At 40.2% G+C, this 17,128-nt stretch overlaps 1 non-coding gene across 1 annotated transcript; it reads left to right on the forward strand.

The window, feature by feature from the left end:
• The first annotated feature begins 9,380 nt into the window (after positions 1–9,380).
• Positions 9,381–9,487, forward strand: LOC135152448 (small nucleolar RNA R71). The gene has a single exon (XR_010291626.1). It is a non-coding gene; the product is annotated as a small nucleolar RNA R71 (small nucleolar RNA).
• The last annotated feature ends 7,641 nt before the right edge of the window (positions 9,488–17,128 follow it).

Consider the following 17,128-nt stretch of genomic DNA (forward strand, 5'->3'; position numbering starts at 1 on the left):
TTAAGGCACTTTCTCCCTCGCGCTCAGAAATTTCAATTGGTTAACTAAGGGGTTGAGATGTTTCTGCAACAATGGTTTGTGTATAGGTGCCTGGGTTATGAATTTGTGGGATTTCAAATTCACTGGTGTTCGCAAAAATCTACACGCAAGCGCACGTGATCACAAGTAATATATTAAGTTCGATCCCACAGAGACTGGTGAATTAAGAATACGCACCTATGCAACAATGTATGAGTAATTTTCACTGCTAAGACAATTAACAAGGATGTGTTCTTTTATACTAATAACTAAATTTACTAATCAAAATCAGAATAGGAAAACACATGGGATTCTAACTTCATTATCAAATTCATCTAGAATTGAAATTACTGATTAACATGTGACTGTTGATCCTAATCAGACAACACGAAAGTAATACATGCCAACTCTCGTTGCACACATATCATACCAATCAAAATCCACAATTAAGACAGAAATCTCATGGACACCAACAAAGCTCAGACCCTATATCTCTATAGCGGTAGTGTAAGCAGAGAGGTTTAATAACAGGTCGTCTATCGTGATTACACAGGGTGATAAAAATAGTTCAAGTCTATCACAAATTATGTTTCATTCACATAATCCTATGTTTACATGGCATAGTTCTAAATTCAATCATCCACTCTCGCTTCAGAAAGAATTAACAAACAACTTAGAAGTTAGCTACGCTTCTAAGAAGAATAAGCACAGCGCATGCAAAGAAATTAACGTACGTCACAAAATCAAGCAATTAATATTCGTTACTAGACTACATCGATAAATCCATTAGAATCCCATGAAGGCGGTTAGTTCTTAATCGAACTAATCGACATCATGGGTTCTAATGAAAACATGATAAATAAAAGACGAGAATTAATCATAAAACAATTGCTTGAATTGATAAATAAGAACACAACGTTACAGAATTGATGTTCACGATCTCGCTCGAAACTGTCACTTCCTCGCGAAGAACGATCCAATACAATTCACTAATGTGTTTTATTACAAGAGAAAAACTGATAAAACTATATTCCGATATTCTACGATACAAGTGAGGCTAGGGTTTTTACACATGAGAAATTAGATACATTGACCAAGTCAACCGGGCCTTGACCGCTTCTAAAATCCGTCAGAAAAGCTCCAAAAATCGGCCCGGAACAGCTCTGCTGGGCGCGGCCGCGCTAAACTAGCGCAGGCGCGCTAGTGAGACAGTAGCTAGCGCGGGCGCGCTAAGATCTAGCGCGGGCGCGCTACTGTCTGCCACTGGCAGCCCGTTTCTTCGTTTTTTAGCTTGTTCTCGCGTGCATGCCCTTCCTCGCTCTAGTACCACTTCCGTAGGTGATCACGGTTGCATTTAGCACATGCAACAAGCCCTTTAAACCCCTAGATAGCTCTAGTGGACGAGTGTGTTCTCGTGAGGGTTTGTAGAAGATGTACCCACAAAATCCCAAGTCGTGATGAATCCACAATTCTCTATTCTTGCAAATAATGCACCAAAAACAACCTAAAATGATAGAAAATCACTTCATCACCTCAACTCGTGACCTGCACAGAAAAACACTAAAAACACATCAAAAGACACTAAACACTTAAGTACAACCAACCAATTTAAGTGGAAATGAAGGCCTATAAGTGTGTATAAATACCACTTATCACACCCCCAAACTTAAACTGATGCTTGTCCTCAAGCGTCAACGACACTATACAATAATACAATGCAATGCATGAATGCAACTACGTGATGAATGAGTGAACTATGAAGTAATTGCCTTGCCAATTATAATACCTCAGATTGTGCTAATGTTCTCGCATTTCACTTCTCTCGCTACTAAGTCAATTACTCTTCTATTTACAAGTGTGGAGTGCCAGTGTGTGCAAGCATGCTCTTTTATTGAGACAAGACAAAAACTACTACTCCCACAGAATCCCAATCAAGAATCGTAAAAGTTTAGAACTAACACCCCGTCACTCAAGTCCAACTAAAAGCCAAGGTCCCAAAGAATGTCCACACCCTTCTATTTTATTCACTATATTTTTTTTTCTTTTTATTGGTGATTAATTGCTCGGTCTAAGGTCAGAGCGCTTCGCAGTGTAAATGCGTTACGAACACCACAAGACTTCACACACCAATTATTCACTCTATTCTAGTGGTTTATTTAACAGTGCAATGGTTGAGATCCCTAAAGAATTATGCACTAGTACCCATGTAGCGAGTGTTGGGTCAACAATCCCAAACCACGAAGGGCTTTAGGTTGTTAGGCACAAAGTCCCCTCAGACTTAATTACTCGAGTACTAATGAGCTCAACCTAGTTAATTCTACCACTTATTTTTCTAGTGAATTTATTTACTACTATTTCTTTTTTTTCTTTTTTTTTCTATTTTTTTTTCTAGAAAGGTATATCTACTCCTCAGTTCCCCCAAACTTAAGATTTACAGACCTAAGCTGAAGGGTGCTCAATTCAATCCTAGAATTCATGGAATTTCGTCTAAATCCTATCTCAAGAACATATGTGAATTACAATTTCCAACACAAGCAATTTCCAAGTACTAACCTAGCATTGCAATTGAAATTACTAATCAAGAACTACGCACATAACTCATCATAGGCAATTAACTTGGCTTAACTTCATAATTCATGCAAATGCTCGTGATACTAATTACAACAATTACTACTAAACATGTAAAATAAAAAAAAAAAAAAATTTGAGAAAAATAGAAAAAAAAACGTGAGAAATAATCAAAACAAAATAAAATAAAAAAAAACGTGAACTACATGAACTAACTAACACATGCAATAATAAACAAAATTACAATAACATGCTCTTCCTTAGATTACCACCCCCAAACTTAAAATTTTCAATGTCCCCATTGAAAGCGGTAAAAAGGCTAGAGCATCCACGTACCTACTCGGAGTCCGAGTCCTCCCCCTCCTCTGCTGGAGGTGAATCAGGTGGAGGATACTGCATCCCTGCTCCGAATACTGGCCACTGAACCGTGACCCCCTGCGCCTGAAAAGCATTACCAAGAGCCTGTGTCAAGTCAAACGCAAACCTCTGGTGGATGTCATGCATGGTGTCCATCCGTCTCACTAGCCGGCGATAATGAACATCTCCCATCGGTTCGGATCTCCTCTCCGTCTGAGAAGTACCAGCTCCAGAAGCTCTAGTACGCTCCCTCCTAATGAACCCTGAGCGTCCCCCTGGCATCTCATCATATATGTACCCGAGGCCTCGAGGGTGGGGAACTCCTCCTTCCCACTCCGTAATCCGGCTGATCGCCGAATGATCAAGCGGTGCTGCTGGTAACTGTAATTGCTCGTTGGCTGGCCAACGAACACCGCTTGCTCGACATAGCTTTGTAACAATTGTGCCGTACGGAATGGCACCAGTGGTTCCTCCTTGTAAGAACCTCAGAATCCCCTGATGAATCACATGTCCCTGATCAATATACTTGTCCGAGACAATCCCAAAGAGCAGAATAGCTCTATCCACCGTCACCTCATGCCCATGTGAAGATGGCATGATATTAGCACAGATGAAGGCGTTCCACGCTTTCGCATACCGGTTCAAAGCGGCTGCCGAAAAAGAAACATGTGCCGGCAAAGGAGGTGCCGTCATCTTCCAATTCGTATCCGGCACGCACATGTCATACACCAACCTATCAAGATCAATCGGATCCTCGTCAAACCGGCGTTTGGCACGCCCAATCCTCTCTACAACCCAATCTTCTTCATTAAGGCGCTTGGCACGCCCCCCAATCACTCTACGGATCGCCTCCGCGCTATACTCCACCCGGGTGCCTCGCACCACCGTGAAACCATCGCGATTCTCCTTGGCATTAGCATAGAACTCGCGAATAATAGCCAAGGGAACCGCCTCCGGAGCCTCGCAAAAAGACTCCCATCCCCTTTCTTGAATCATGCTTAAGAGATCCCCATCTTCAGCTGTGGGTAAGAATCCCCTCTCCTTGACTATCGACTTATTCATAAGCCGTTGAAACTCGGTTCGTGCACCATCGGAGGTGAATTCAACCTCGCCCATCGAGGAAGAATCGCTAGATGTAGGGGCTTGGGTGCTTGGTCCTTGTGATCTTCGGGCTCTTTTGGGTGCCATTGATAGAGGTCGAAAGTTGCAAGAGATTTGTGTGTAGTGGGTTTGAGAGATTTGATGGTGGTTGTGTGTATGGAGGTGTATATATATAAGTAGGGTTTATAGAATTAGAATAGGAATTGGAGATGGATTTTGTGTTTATATAGGATTTTGAGAGCTGAGTTAGGGTTATGGAGGATATATTTCGGGCTAGGCATGCAAAATTAGGATTGTGGGCTTTTAAAAACGGAGAATAAAATATTTTTGGGAGAAAATCGGGCTTCTGGGCAGACAGTAGCGCGGGCGCGCTAAGTGCAGCGCGGGCGCGCTGAGCAACTTAGCGCAGGCGCGCTGGACACTAGCGTGGGCGCGCTAGTGTCTGCCACCCAGGGCCGAGTTTTCTCGTTTTTTGCGTTTTTGAGGTTTACAACGGTACAACATGGTTCCAATGCGCGGGTTGCCTCCCACGAAGCGCTTGTTTAACGTCGTTAGCTCGACGTGAAGTCCAGAATTAACCCGATTCCGATTGAAGAATCGTGGTTTGTACCTCACGATTCACATTCCCTCCAAAGTAAGGCTTCAACCGTTGACCATTAACCTTAAATGCTTCATCCGGTGATTTGGCATAGATTTCTACCGCACCGTGGGGGAATACCGTCTTGACTGTAAACGGTCCCGACCAGCGTGACTTGAGTTTCCCTGGAAACAGCTTCAACCGAGAGTTATACAATAGAACCAATTGTCCTACCACAAAAGATTTTTGTATCAACCGCTGATCATGCAATCTTTTCACCTTCTCTTTGTAGAGTTTGTTATTTTCATAAGCACGGAGGCGGAACTCCTCCAACTCATTGAGTTGAATCATGCGTTTCTCTCCAGCTAATTGTAAGTCGAAATTCAACTTCTTTAGTGCCCAATAAGCTTTATGTTCCAATTCTACTGGTAAGTGACAAGCTTTCCCAAACACTAGCTGAAATGGAGAAGTACCCAATGGTGTTTTGTAAGCTGTTCGATAAGCCCAAGCAGCTTCATCTAATCGCAAAGACCAGTCTTTCCTAGAAGGGTTAACCACCTTCTCTAATATGCGTTTGATCTCTCTGTTAGACACTTCAGCTTGACCATTCGTTTGGGGATGATAAGCAGTAACAACCCGATGATTGATATTATACCTCGTCATCAAGGTCGTGAATTTCCGATTGCAGAAATGAGAGCCTTCATCACTGATAATGACTCTAGGGACTCCGAAACGGGTAAAGATTTGTTTTTGTAGAAATTGCAAGACCACCTTAGCATCATTTGTAGGTAAGGCTTTCACCTCCACCCATTTAGACACGTAATCAACTGCTAATAGAATATATTGGTTGTTGCAAGACGAAACGAACGGTCCCATAAAGTCAATACCCCAAACATCAAATATTTCGACTTCCAAAAGCATTTTAAGAGGCATTTCATTCCTCCTAGAAATATTACCTGTACGTTGACATCGATCGCAACCCAACACAAATTGATGAGCATCTTTAAACAGAGTTGGCCAGTAAAAACCTGCTTGAAGTACCCTCTTCGCTGTCTTCTCTCCGCTATAATGACCCCCATAACCAGTGGAATGGCACTCGCGCAAAACTCCCTCAACTTCATTATTAGGAATACACCGTCTGAGAATCTGATCGACTCCTTGTTTAAACAGAAAGGGTTCATCCCAAATATACCATTTCACATCGTGAAGGAATTTCTTGCGTTAAGCATAAGAGAATTCTGGAGGAATGACCTTACTCACCAGATAATTTACAATGTCAGCAAACCATGGTTCTTCGGCCTCAACTCCAAACAACTGTTCATCTGGGAAGAATTCATTAATTAGAGTGTTGTCGGTAGTTTGTTTGCTATGATCTTCTAGTCGGGATAAATGATCCGCTACCTGATTTTCTGTGCCCTTCCGATCTTTAATTTCTACATCAAACTCTTGGAGTAATAGAACCCAACGAATTAGCCTTGGTTTGGAATCCTTCTTTGAAATGAGATACCGAATGGCTGCATGATCAGTGTATACCACTACCTTTGTTCCAAGAAGATAAGACCTGAACTTCTCAAAGCTAAAGACAATAGCTAGAAGTTCTTTTTCAGTAGTAGTGTAGTTCAATTGTGCATCATTTAATGTTTTGCTGGCATAATAGATAACATGAAACACATTACCTGTACGCTGGCCCAGTACAGCTCCTACAGCATAATCACTGGCATCACACATCAATTCGAATGGTTTACTCCAATCAGGTGCAGTAATGATAGGTGCTGATGTCAACTTCTTTTTCAAAATTTCAAATGCTTCCAAGCACTCCTCATCAAATTTGAATGGACTGTCTTTCTCTAACAGATTGCAAAGAGGTTTGGAAATTTTTGAGAAGTCTTTGATGAATCTCCGATAGAAACCTGCATGACCAAGGAAGCTTCGGATGCCCTTAACCGAGAGTGGTGGAGGAAGATTTTTAATTGTTTCCACCTTCGCTTTATCAACTTCCAGTCCCTTGGCAGATACTTTATGTCCCAATATGATTCCTTCTTGCACCATGAAATGGCATTTTTCCCAATTGAGAATCAGATTAGTTTCCACACAGCGCTTAAGAACCATTCTCAGATTCGTGAGGCATTCGTCATAAGATGTTCCAAATACAGAAAAATCGTCCATGAATACCTCCACATTGATGCCGATCATCTCTGAGAATATTGCCATCATGCACCTTTGAAAAGTGGCTGGTGCACCGCATAAGCCAAAAGGTACTCTTCGGAATGCAAATGTACCATAAGGGCATGTAAAGGTTGTCTTTTCTTGATCCTCCGGAGAAATAGCAATCTGATTATAGCCAGAATACCCATCCAACAGGCAATAGAATTCATGACCAGCCAACCTGTCAAGCATCTGATCAATAAAAGGCAGAGGGAAGTGATCCTTCCTTGTAGCTTTATTCAGCTTTCTGTAGTCCATGCAAATCCTCCAACCAGTGACAGTTCTAGTTGAGATGAGTTCCCCTTTTTCGTTGGCTACTACTGTCATGCCTCCTTTCTTAGGCACACATTGTACTGGACTCACCCATGAGCTATCTGAAATTGGATATATGATACCTGCATCGAGCCATTTAAGAATCTCTTTCTTTACAACCTCCTTCATGATAGGATTTAACCTTCTCTGTTGTTCCACTAAAGGTTTGCTTCCTTCTTCAATGAGAATTTTGTGTTGACAAAAGGATGGACTGATTCCCTTGATATCAGCTATAGTCCAACCAATTGCTGTTTTGAATTCCCTTAGCACCCTCAAAAGTTTTTCCTCTTCCTTACCTGACAAGTTAGCTGCAATAATAACAGGAAGAGTAGAACCTTCACCAAGAAAAGCATACCTCAAGTGATCCGGTAGCGGTTTAAGTTCAAGTTTAGGTGCTTCGATCACTGATGGTTGTAGTGGTTTATGATCTTCCTTTTGTTCCTCCAAGCCAAGAGATTCGACAGGTGGTTCAAAATTCCTTCGCCAAGGTGATGAGTTAAGATGATGGAGTTCTTCCAATTCTTCTTCACTGTCCAATTCCTCATCATTGGTATGGATTGCTTCCAATACATCATTCTGTAAAACCCGCTGGCTATTAGCTTCTACCGTAGTATCAAGTACATCCATACTGAAACAAGATTCCTCATCAGTTGGTAATTTCATTGCATTGAATACGTTGAACGTGACCGTCTGATCTTGTATTCTCATTGTAAGTTCCCCTTTTTGGAGATCGATCAAAGTTTGCCCGGTGGCTAAAAAGGGTCTACCCAAGATGATAGGAATTCTTTTGTCTTCTTCAAAATCAAGAATCATGAAGTCGGCTGGAAATATTAATTTATCAACCTTGACCAGCACATCTTCAATTATACCCCTCGGATATGTGATCGAACGATCAGCCAGCTGTAAAGACATGTTTGTCGGCTTGAGCTCTGGCAGGCCAAGTTGTGTGAAGATAGATAGAGGCATCAGATTGATGCTAGCTCCCAAGTCGCACAGACACCTATCAAAAGAGAACTCCCCAATAGTGCAAGGGATAGTGAAGCTTCCCGGATCTTTCAGCTTAGGTGGTAATTTCTGTTGAAGTACAGCACTACATTCCTCTGTTAGTGCCACTGTCTCTAATTCTTCGAGCTTTAGCTTTTTTGAAAGAATACCCTTCATGAATCTGGCATAGCTAGGCATTTGCTCGAGTGCTTCTGCAAACGGAATGTTGATGTGAAGCTTTTTGAAAACCTCAAGGAATTTACCAAATTGCTTATCCAGCTGCTGTTTCTTCAACCTCCTAGGAAACGGAGGTGGTGGGTATATTGGCTTTGGCATAGTAGCAGCTGCAGGAATAGCTCTATCCATCTCAACATTGGGTCTTATGTCACTTACGTTCGAAGGAAGTTCTGCTGGATTTTCTTGCGGTTCATCTTCCCGATCTTGTACTAATGTTGAGGTTAGCCCTGTTGTAGTTTTTCCAGATCTCAGCGTAATGGATTGGACTTGCTCTTTAGGGTTCCTCTTACCTGGTACCTCTGTATCACTAGGGAGATTCCCCTGTGGTCTGCTTAATAAAGCATTAGCTAACTGACCGACTTGTGTCTCCAAGGCTTTTAAAGTTACTGCCTGGCTCTTGTACATTAGTCTTAGTTCTTCCATGTCAGACCTCTCATTAGCTGATTGCCCATGATTCTGAAATCCCGGAGGGTGATATGGCTGTTTAGGTGCATACTGTTGTGAAGTTCCAGCCTGACTATACTGTTTAGGTCCTTGTTGAAATCCTTGTTGAGGCTGATTATAACCCTGATTATTACTCCAGCTGAAATTCGGATGATTTCGGTTGTTAGGATGGTAAGTAGCTGGAGCAGGCTGTTGACCTCTCTGAAAGTTGCTCACAAATTGTGCTGATTCACTAGAAATGGCACACTGATCAGTAGAGTGAGTACCCGCACATAATTTGCAAATTGAGATTGGCTGTTGAATTCCTTGGTTAGCCAGAGAATCGACTTTCATCGTGAGAGCCTTAAGTTGAGCAGCAATAGCTGTAGACGTGTCAAGATCAAGAACTCCGGCTACCTTCCCTTGAGTAAGTCTTTGAGTAGGGTTCTGATATTCATTAGCAGCCATCATTTCAATAAGATCATAAGCTTCTTCATAACTTTTAGCCCATAGCGCTCCTCCAGAAGCAGCATCAAGCATAGGTCTGGATTGAGGTCCAAGACCATTATAGAAACTGTTTATTTGCATCCAATCCGGCATGCCATGATGGGGACACTTCCTTAGCATCTCCTTATATCGCTCCCAGGCTTCACAGAATGTTTCTCCTGATTGTTGAGAGAATTGAGATAGAGCATTTCGTAGTGCAGCAGTCTTTGCCATGGGGAAGAATTTAGTGAGAAATTTCTGAGCTAGATCTTCCCATGTAGTAATAGAACCAGATGGTAAAGAATGTAACCATCCCTTAGCCTTATCTCTCAGTGAAAATGGAAAAAGCCTTAGCTTCACAGCATCATCAGAGACTTCATTAAATTTGAAAGTGTCACAGATCTCTATAAAATTACGTATATGCATATTAGGGTCTTCAGTAGGAGAACCCCCATACTGTACCGAGTTCTGGACCATTTGAATAGTTCCTGGTTTGATTTCAAAGGCTTTGGCTGCGATTGCAGGCCTGACAATGCTTGACTGGATATCATCGATCTTTGGCATAGAGAAATCCTTCAATGCCTTACTGTCTGGTTGTGCTTCAGGTTCTGTCATTGTTTCAGAATCAGAAGAAGAAGATGAATCAATTGCTTCCTTACGAGCTTTAGAACGTGTTAGCATAAACGCGACCCAAGTACCTGAAATAAAGAAAAGAAAAGAAAAGTGAGAAGAGAATAGAATCCTAGTCAGTGAATTTTAATGCACACTGATGACAAGTACATAAACTAATTAATTAACACCAAGTCCCCGGCAGCGGCGCCAAAAACTTGTTCGCAAAAATCTACACGCAAGCGCACGTGATCACAAGTAATATATTAAGTTCGATCCCACAGAGACTGGTGAATTAAGAATACGCACCTATGCAACAATGTATGAGTAATTTTCACTGCTAAGACAATTAACAAGGATGTGTTCTTTTATACTAATAACTAAATTTACTAATCAAAATCAGAATAGGAAAACACATGGGATTCTAACTTCATTATCGAATTCATCTAGAATTGAAATTACTGATTAACATGTGACTGTTGATCCTAATCAGACAACACGAAAGTAATACATGCCAACTCTCGTTGCACACATATCATACCAATCAAAATCCACAATTAAGACAGAAATCTCATGGACACCAACAAAGCTCAGACCCTATATCTCTATAGCGGTAGTGTAAGCAGAGAGGTTTAATAACAGGTCGTCTATCGTGATTACACAGGGTGATAAAAATAGTTCAAGTCTATCACAAATTATGTTTCATTCACATAATCCTATGTTTACATGGCATAGTTCTAAATTCAATCATCCACTCTCGCTTCAGAAAGAATTAACAAACAACTTAGAAGTTAGCTACGCTTCTAAGAAGAATAAGCACGGCGCATGCAAAGAAATCAACGTACGTCACAAAATCAAGCAATTAATATTCGTTACTAGACTACATCGATAAATCCATTAGAATCCCATGAAGGCGGTTAGTTCTTAATCGAACTAATCGACATCATGGGTTCTAATGAAAACATGATAAATAAAAGACGAGAATTAATCATAAAACAATTGCTTGAATTGATAAATAAGAACACAACGTTACAGAATTGATGTTCACGATCTCGCTCGAAACTGTCACTTCCTCGCGAAGAACGATCCAATACAATTCACTAATGTGTTTTATTACAAGAGAAAAACTGATAAAACTATATTCCGATATTCTACGATACAAGTGAGGCTAGGGTTTTTACACATGAGAAATTAGATACATTGACCAAGTCAACCGGGCCTTGACCGCTTCTAAAATCCGTCAGAAAAGCTCCAAAAATCGGCCCGGAACAGCTCTGCTGGGCGCGGCCGCGCTAAACTAGCGCAGGCGCGCTAGTGAGACAGTAGCTAGCGCGGGCGCGCTAAGATCTAGCGCGGGCGCGCTACTGTCTGCCACTGGCAGCCCGTTTCTTCGTTTTTTAGCTCGTTCTCGCGTGCATGCCCTTCCTCGCTCTAGTACCACTTCCGTAGGTGATCACGGTTGCATTTAGCACATGCAACAAGCCCTTTAAACCCCTAGATAGCTCTAGTGGACGAGTGTGTTCTCGTGAGGGTTTGTAGAAGATGTACCCACAAAATCCCAAGTCGTGATGAATCCACAATTCTCTATTCTTGCAAATAATGCACCAAAAACAACCTAAAATGATAGAAAATCACTTCATCACCTCAACTCGTGACCTGCACAGAAAAACACTAAAAACACATCAAAAGACACTAAACACTTAAGTACAACCAACCAATTTAAGTGGAAATGAAGGCCTATAAGTGTGTATAAATACCACTTATCAACTGGCACGTGCAAGAGGTGGAGATAGTAGATTGAGATCCAGTAAGTTCTGAACCCAATCTTCAAGTGCACTAAATGAAAAGTTATCAGGATCAGAAGTAGGGATACCTAATTGAAGTACTGGATTGTAGGTGTTAGTGAAGAGCTCATCAATATCCAGCATTACATTGTCATTTGTTGCAGCTTCAGTGGATTGGACTAAACTATCCACTTCATCTTCAGAGTCAATGGTATTATCCTGCAGAGAATCCTCTCCTTCTTCTGATTGAACTTCATGTTCAGAGGAATCTTCAGCTGCATCCTCCACTATTACCTCTTCTTCTGAACATTCTGAGCCTTAGGAATATTTGCTTGAATGACTGGCTCAAGTTCTGGCTCAGCTTGTTGTTCTGGAACCTCTTCAGCAACTACTTCAACACCAGCAGGTTGAACATGAGGTGGAGGCATATTCTGATTGTTGAGAAATTCTTGCATAGCCTCAGGAATCACCACTTGTTCATTGTTGGTGTAGTTCTGATGATTCTCCAGCATTGAAATCACCCTTGTTGTCATGAAGCAAGAAATGATGTTGCCTATATTTGGATAGACAGCACGCTCAGCAGGGGTCAGCATTTGATTCAACACTATCTGGAAGAATCGAGGATATAGAAGCACATGACTATTTTTCCTCAGAGAATCCTGAAAAGCTCCCATGATCAGATGACCCAAGTTGATCCTTGTGTTCTGTGCTATAGCTATTCCAATCTCCTGATTGAGTGTTGCAATACCATGAAATCCGGTGTCTTTGGTGCAAACACATGAGAAATGGAATTAAAGAAGAAATTCCATTCCCTAGGTAGGTGTCTGACATACAACTTGGATGGAAGTTCACCATCTGGTTCCCTCTGACAGTGGATAGCATAGAAAAAGTTGATCCTTTCAGCTCTGTCAGGTACTGCCTCGAAGTCCTCAGTTGCCAATTGAAGTGCAGTGTTCAGGGTGTTTTCAGTAATGATCAGTGTTCGTCCCTGGATGACACATTTAATGCCAAGTACCTGTCCTTCATTTACAACAGAAACAGAAGACAGAAAATCTCGAAGTAGAGACTTGTTAAGCATTACAGATTCAGTCAAGGCAAATCTAGCAAAAGAAAACTCAGACATATATCGAACCCAGCGTCAATAATTTGCTTGCGTAATTAAATTATTATTTTCAACAATTGTGAAATTTGTCTTCGGAATTTCAAAATTTGCAGCCATTTTTAATTATAATTAAAAATGATTAGAAATTTCGTTTCACGAATAATAAAGGACAAATAATCACTTATGTTACGAAAATAATTAGTTATATACGCTCCGAAAAACCCTAAATCCAAGAATTTTAGATTTCGATGAAATTCAAGTATGTTGTTCCTCTCGAAATTCTAAGAATTAGGTATCAGTCTCGCAAATTTTTGACAACAAAATCACGTAAAAATCTAGCCTAGAAGTTGAATAGTTTCGAAAACCCTCTACGAAAAACAACGACGGATCGTTAAAAATCTGGTATGAATATAAAGCTCTTGACGAGGGGATCCCAAAACTGGTCTTTAATCTAAAAATGGATAAGATTTCAGGTGAGTTTTATGGATTTGAATGTGTTCGTGTTTGTGAGTTTTGAAACAGTGGGAAGAGGTTTTTTAATCGTGTGTATATATGCGTGTATAAGTGAAGATGAAGAAAAAAAATGCCAAGTCGTGCACATATATTCAGAGGGAAACGGAGGCGCAAGTTGGTTAATGACCAACTTGCCCCTCATAGTGTACACAGTACACATCAAAAGCGCAACTAATGAAATGTCTATTTTGCCACTTATACACTGAGTTAGACAGAACTCCAAGTCACAATCACTACTCAGCTAAACCTCCATGTAGAGGCGCAACATTTGACTTTGAAAAAGTCAAAGGTTGCGCCGAAGCTTAAACCAAGCACAGCTATACATTTATACATACATTCTAACAAGGGGCGCAACATTTGACTTAGTCAAATGTTGCGCTCTGTTACCACTTAACAGAGATGTACATGTACTTAGAGAATTTTGGAGAAATCTCTCCCAAATTCATATCAATTTTGTCAAACGTATTTTGATTAAATTCAAAATAATCTAACAAATTGACAAACAACAAATCACAATTAAGTTAAATAAAGTTTAACTAAATTAAAAATTCAGTCAACAAATGTTTAATAAATTATGCTGCAAGTATTTTAATTAAAATATAATTTATGGATAACTTAAAATACTTTGAATTGCTTCAGATCCATTAATCAAATATAATTAAAATATGAATCAAATAAATACTAATATTCATTAATTGAATATAAGCACTTAAATAATTCAAGAAAATTAATTTTAAATATCTACCACATAGCAAATAATCACATAATCATATAAAATCATGCAAATCATATAAATCATGGAAAATAATTAAAACTAATTATTAGAAAACCATGTAAAATACTGGATGTTCTATGTAAATTCATAAGTCCTGAAAATATGGACATTTGAAAACTTGTGAACTTACGAACAAATTGCAGTTATTTCTTGTCTACTTAATTAGACATATTTAACATCCCAAGTTCACCAACCAGTCTAGAGAAAGTGGATTCGTCTAGTGGTTTAGTGAAGATGTCTGCAATTTGTTGATCAGTAGGTACAAAGTGTAACTCTACTGTTCCATTCATGACATGCTCGCGAAGGAAATGATACCTGATATCAATATGCTTTGTCCTGGTGTGTTGAACAAGATTGTTGGCAATGGCAATGGCACTCATGTTATCACACAGAATCGGAATTTTATCCAACATGAGTCCATAATCTTGTAGTTGATTTCTCATCCACAAGATTTGAGCGCAGCAACTGCCAGCAGCTATGTATTCAGCTTCCGCTGTAGACGTAGACACGGAGTGTTGCTTCTTGTTGTACCATGAAACCAACCTTCGTCCAAGAAACTGACAGCTTCCTGAAGTACTTTTCCTATCAATCTTACATCCTGCAAAGTCAGAATCTGTATAGTCAATCAGATTAAAACCTGTATCTTTAGGGTACCATATCCCTAAATTGGGGGTTCCCTTAAGATACCTAAAAATACGCTTAACAGCTATAAGATGAGACTCTTTAGGATCAGCCTAGAATCTAGCACATAAACAAGTTGCGAACATGATATCTGGCCTACTAGCAGTTAAGTACAGGAGAGAGCCAATCATACCTCGATACTTTGTGATGTCAACTGACTTACCAGATTTGTCCTGATCAAGTTTGACAGCAGTTGGCATAGGGGTTTTGGCAGGAGATGCTTCTTCCATTACATATTTCTTCAGAAGATCCTTGATGTATTTAGATTGGCAGATAAAAATACTGTCAGGCTTCTGAATAACTTGAAGTCCTAGGAAGAAGGACAATTCCCCATCATACTCATCTCGTACTTGCTCTGCATAAATTTAGCAAATCTCTTGCACAAAAGATCATTAATAGAACCAAATATAATGTCATCGACATATACTTGTACAAGAATTATATCATCCTTATGCTTTTTATGGAAAAGCATTTTATCGATGATACCTCTGGTGAAACCATTTTTAAATAGGAACTTGGAAAGAGTATCATACCAGGTTCGAGGGGCTTGCTTCAGGCCATAGAGTGCTTTGAAGAGAAAGTACACAAAATCTTCAAATTCCTTGTCTTCAAACCAAGGGGGTTGTTTAACATAGACTTCCTATTCTAGATCACCATTCAGGAATGCACTTTTCACATCCATCTGATATACATTGAAGTTGGAGTGTGCAGCAAAGGCTAAGAACATCCTGATTGCTTCAAGCCTAGCAACTGGAGCATAGGTTTCATCATAGTCAATTCCTTCTTGCGAATAACCCTTTGCTACCAGTCTTGCCTTATTCCTCGTAACAATACCAACTTCATCCAGCTTGTTTCTAAAAACCCATCTGGTGCCATTTACAGATTTTCCTTTAGGTCTTGGCACCAGCTTCCATACTTTCTGCCTTTCAAATTGATTGAGTTCTTCCTGCATTGCAGATACCCAATCTGGATCACTTAGATCCTCTTCAACTTTCTTTGGTTCTGTCTGAGACAAGAATTTAACAAAGTTGCATTCATTTTGAGTTGCTCTTCTAGTCTGCACTCCTGTGTCTTGATCACCAATGATTCGTTCAACAGTATGGGCTCTACTCCATCCTCTTTGTCTTGGCAGATTCAATCTTGATGATTCTCCGTAATCATAGTTGTCTTGAGTATGATGACTAGTAGATCCACTGATGTGACTTGCTCCCCCTGAACTGATGCTAATTCTATTTGATGATCCTCCACTTTTACCACTATGATCATGATGATCATTTGTATTGTTGCCAATACTTCCTCCAAATGGTTTAGGATCAGCAGTTCCTTCATTTGCATTAGGTTCCCTAGTATCAGCTTCAGGTTCATCTTCTCCTATATAGATGTCATCTAAATTCTCAAATTCTAGAGAATCAGATTCATTTTCATTTTGAAGACTTGGGAGCTTGGCATCATCAAATCTTACATTGATGCTTTCAATCAGCTTGTCGTCATTGATCAGATAAACCCTATAGGCCTTAGACTCTAAAGAATAACCCAGAAAAATGCCTTCTTCAGCTTTGGCATCAAACTTTCCCAGATGCTCTTCTTTTAGGACAAAGCATTTTGCACCAAACACATGAAAGTAACTCAGTCATGGTTTTCTGTTGGCCATTACTTCATAAGGAGTCTTATCCAAATCTTTGTTAATCAGGGTACGATTTTGAGTGTAGCAAGCAGTACTCACAGCTTCAGCCCAGAAATAGATTGGAAGTCTTGATTGACTAATAATTATCCTTGCTGCTTCAATCGAGGTCTTGTTCTTCCTTTCTACGACACCATTTTGTTGTGGAGTCCTTGGAGCTGAATACTGACGAGAGATACCCTTATCAGTACAGAACTCATTAAGAACATCATTACGAAATTCTGTTCCATTATCTGATCTGATTGCCCTTACTGGCAAATTTGCTTCCTTTTCAATCTTTTTGATATGATCAATGATAATGTGTGCTGCTTCAGCCTTTGTATGTAAGAATAATACCCATGTGTATTTTGAGTAGTCATCGACGATCACAAGAGCATATCTTTTCCTTGACATAGAGGGGATGTTAACTGGTCCAAATAGATCCATATGAATCAGTTGAAGGGGTGAACCAATGTCAGTCATGCCTTTGCTCCTGTGTGATGCTTTCTTTGACTTCCCTTTTTCACATGCATCACAGAGTCCTTCTTGACCTTTCTGTGGCAGTCCTCTCACAAGTTCTCTTTTGACCAAAGAATTCATAGTCTTAAAGTTCAAGTGTGAGAGCTTCCGATGCCATAACCAACTATCATCAGCAGAGGCCTTGCTATAGAAACACTTGACCTCCCCCTTACTTGCTGAATCTATGTCGGCTATAAACAAACTTGATTTTCTTACA

This window comes from Daucus carota, chromosome 4 (assembly GCF_001625215.2).
Source record: "Daucus carota subsp. sativus chromosome 4, DH1 v3.0, whole genome shotgun sequence".
Classification (NCBI taxonomy): domain Eukaryota; kingdom Viridiplantae; phylum Streptophyta; class Magnoliopsida; order Apiales; family Apiaceae; genus Daucus; species Daucus carota.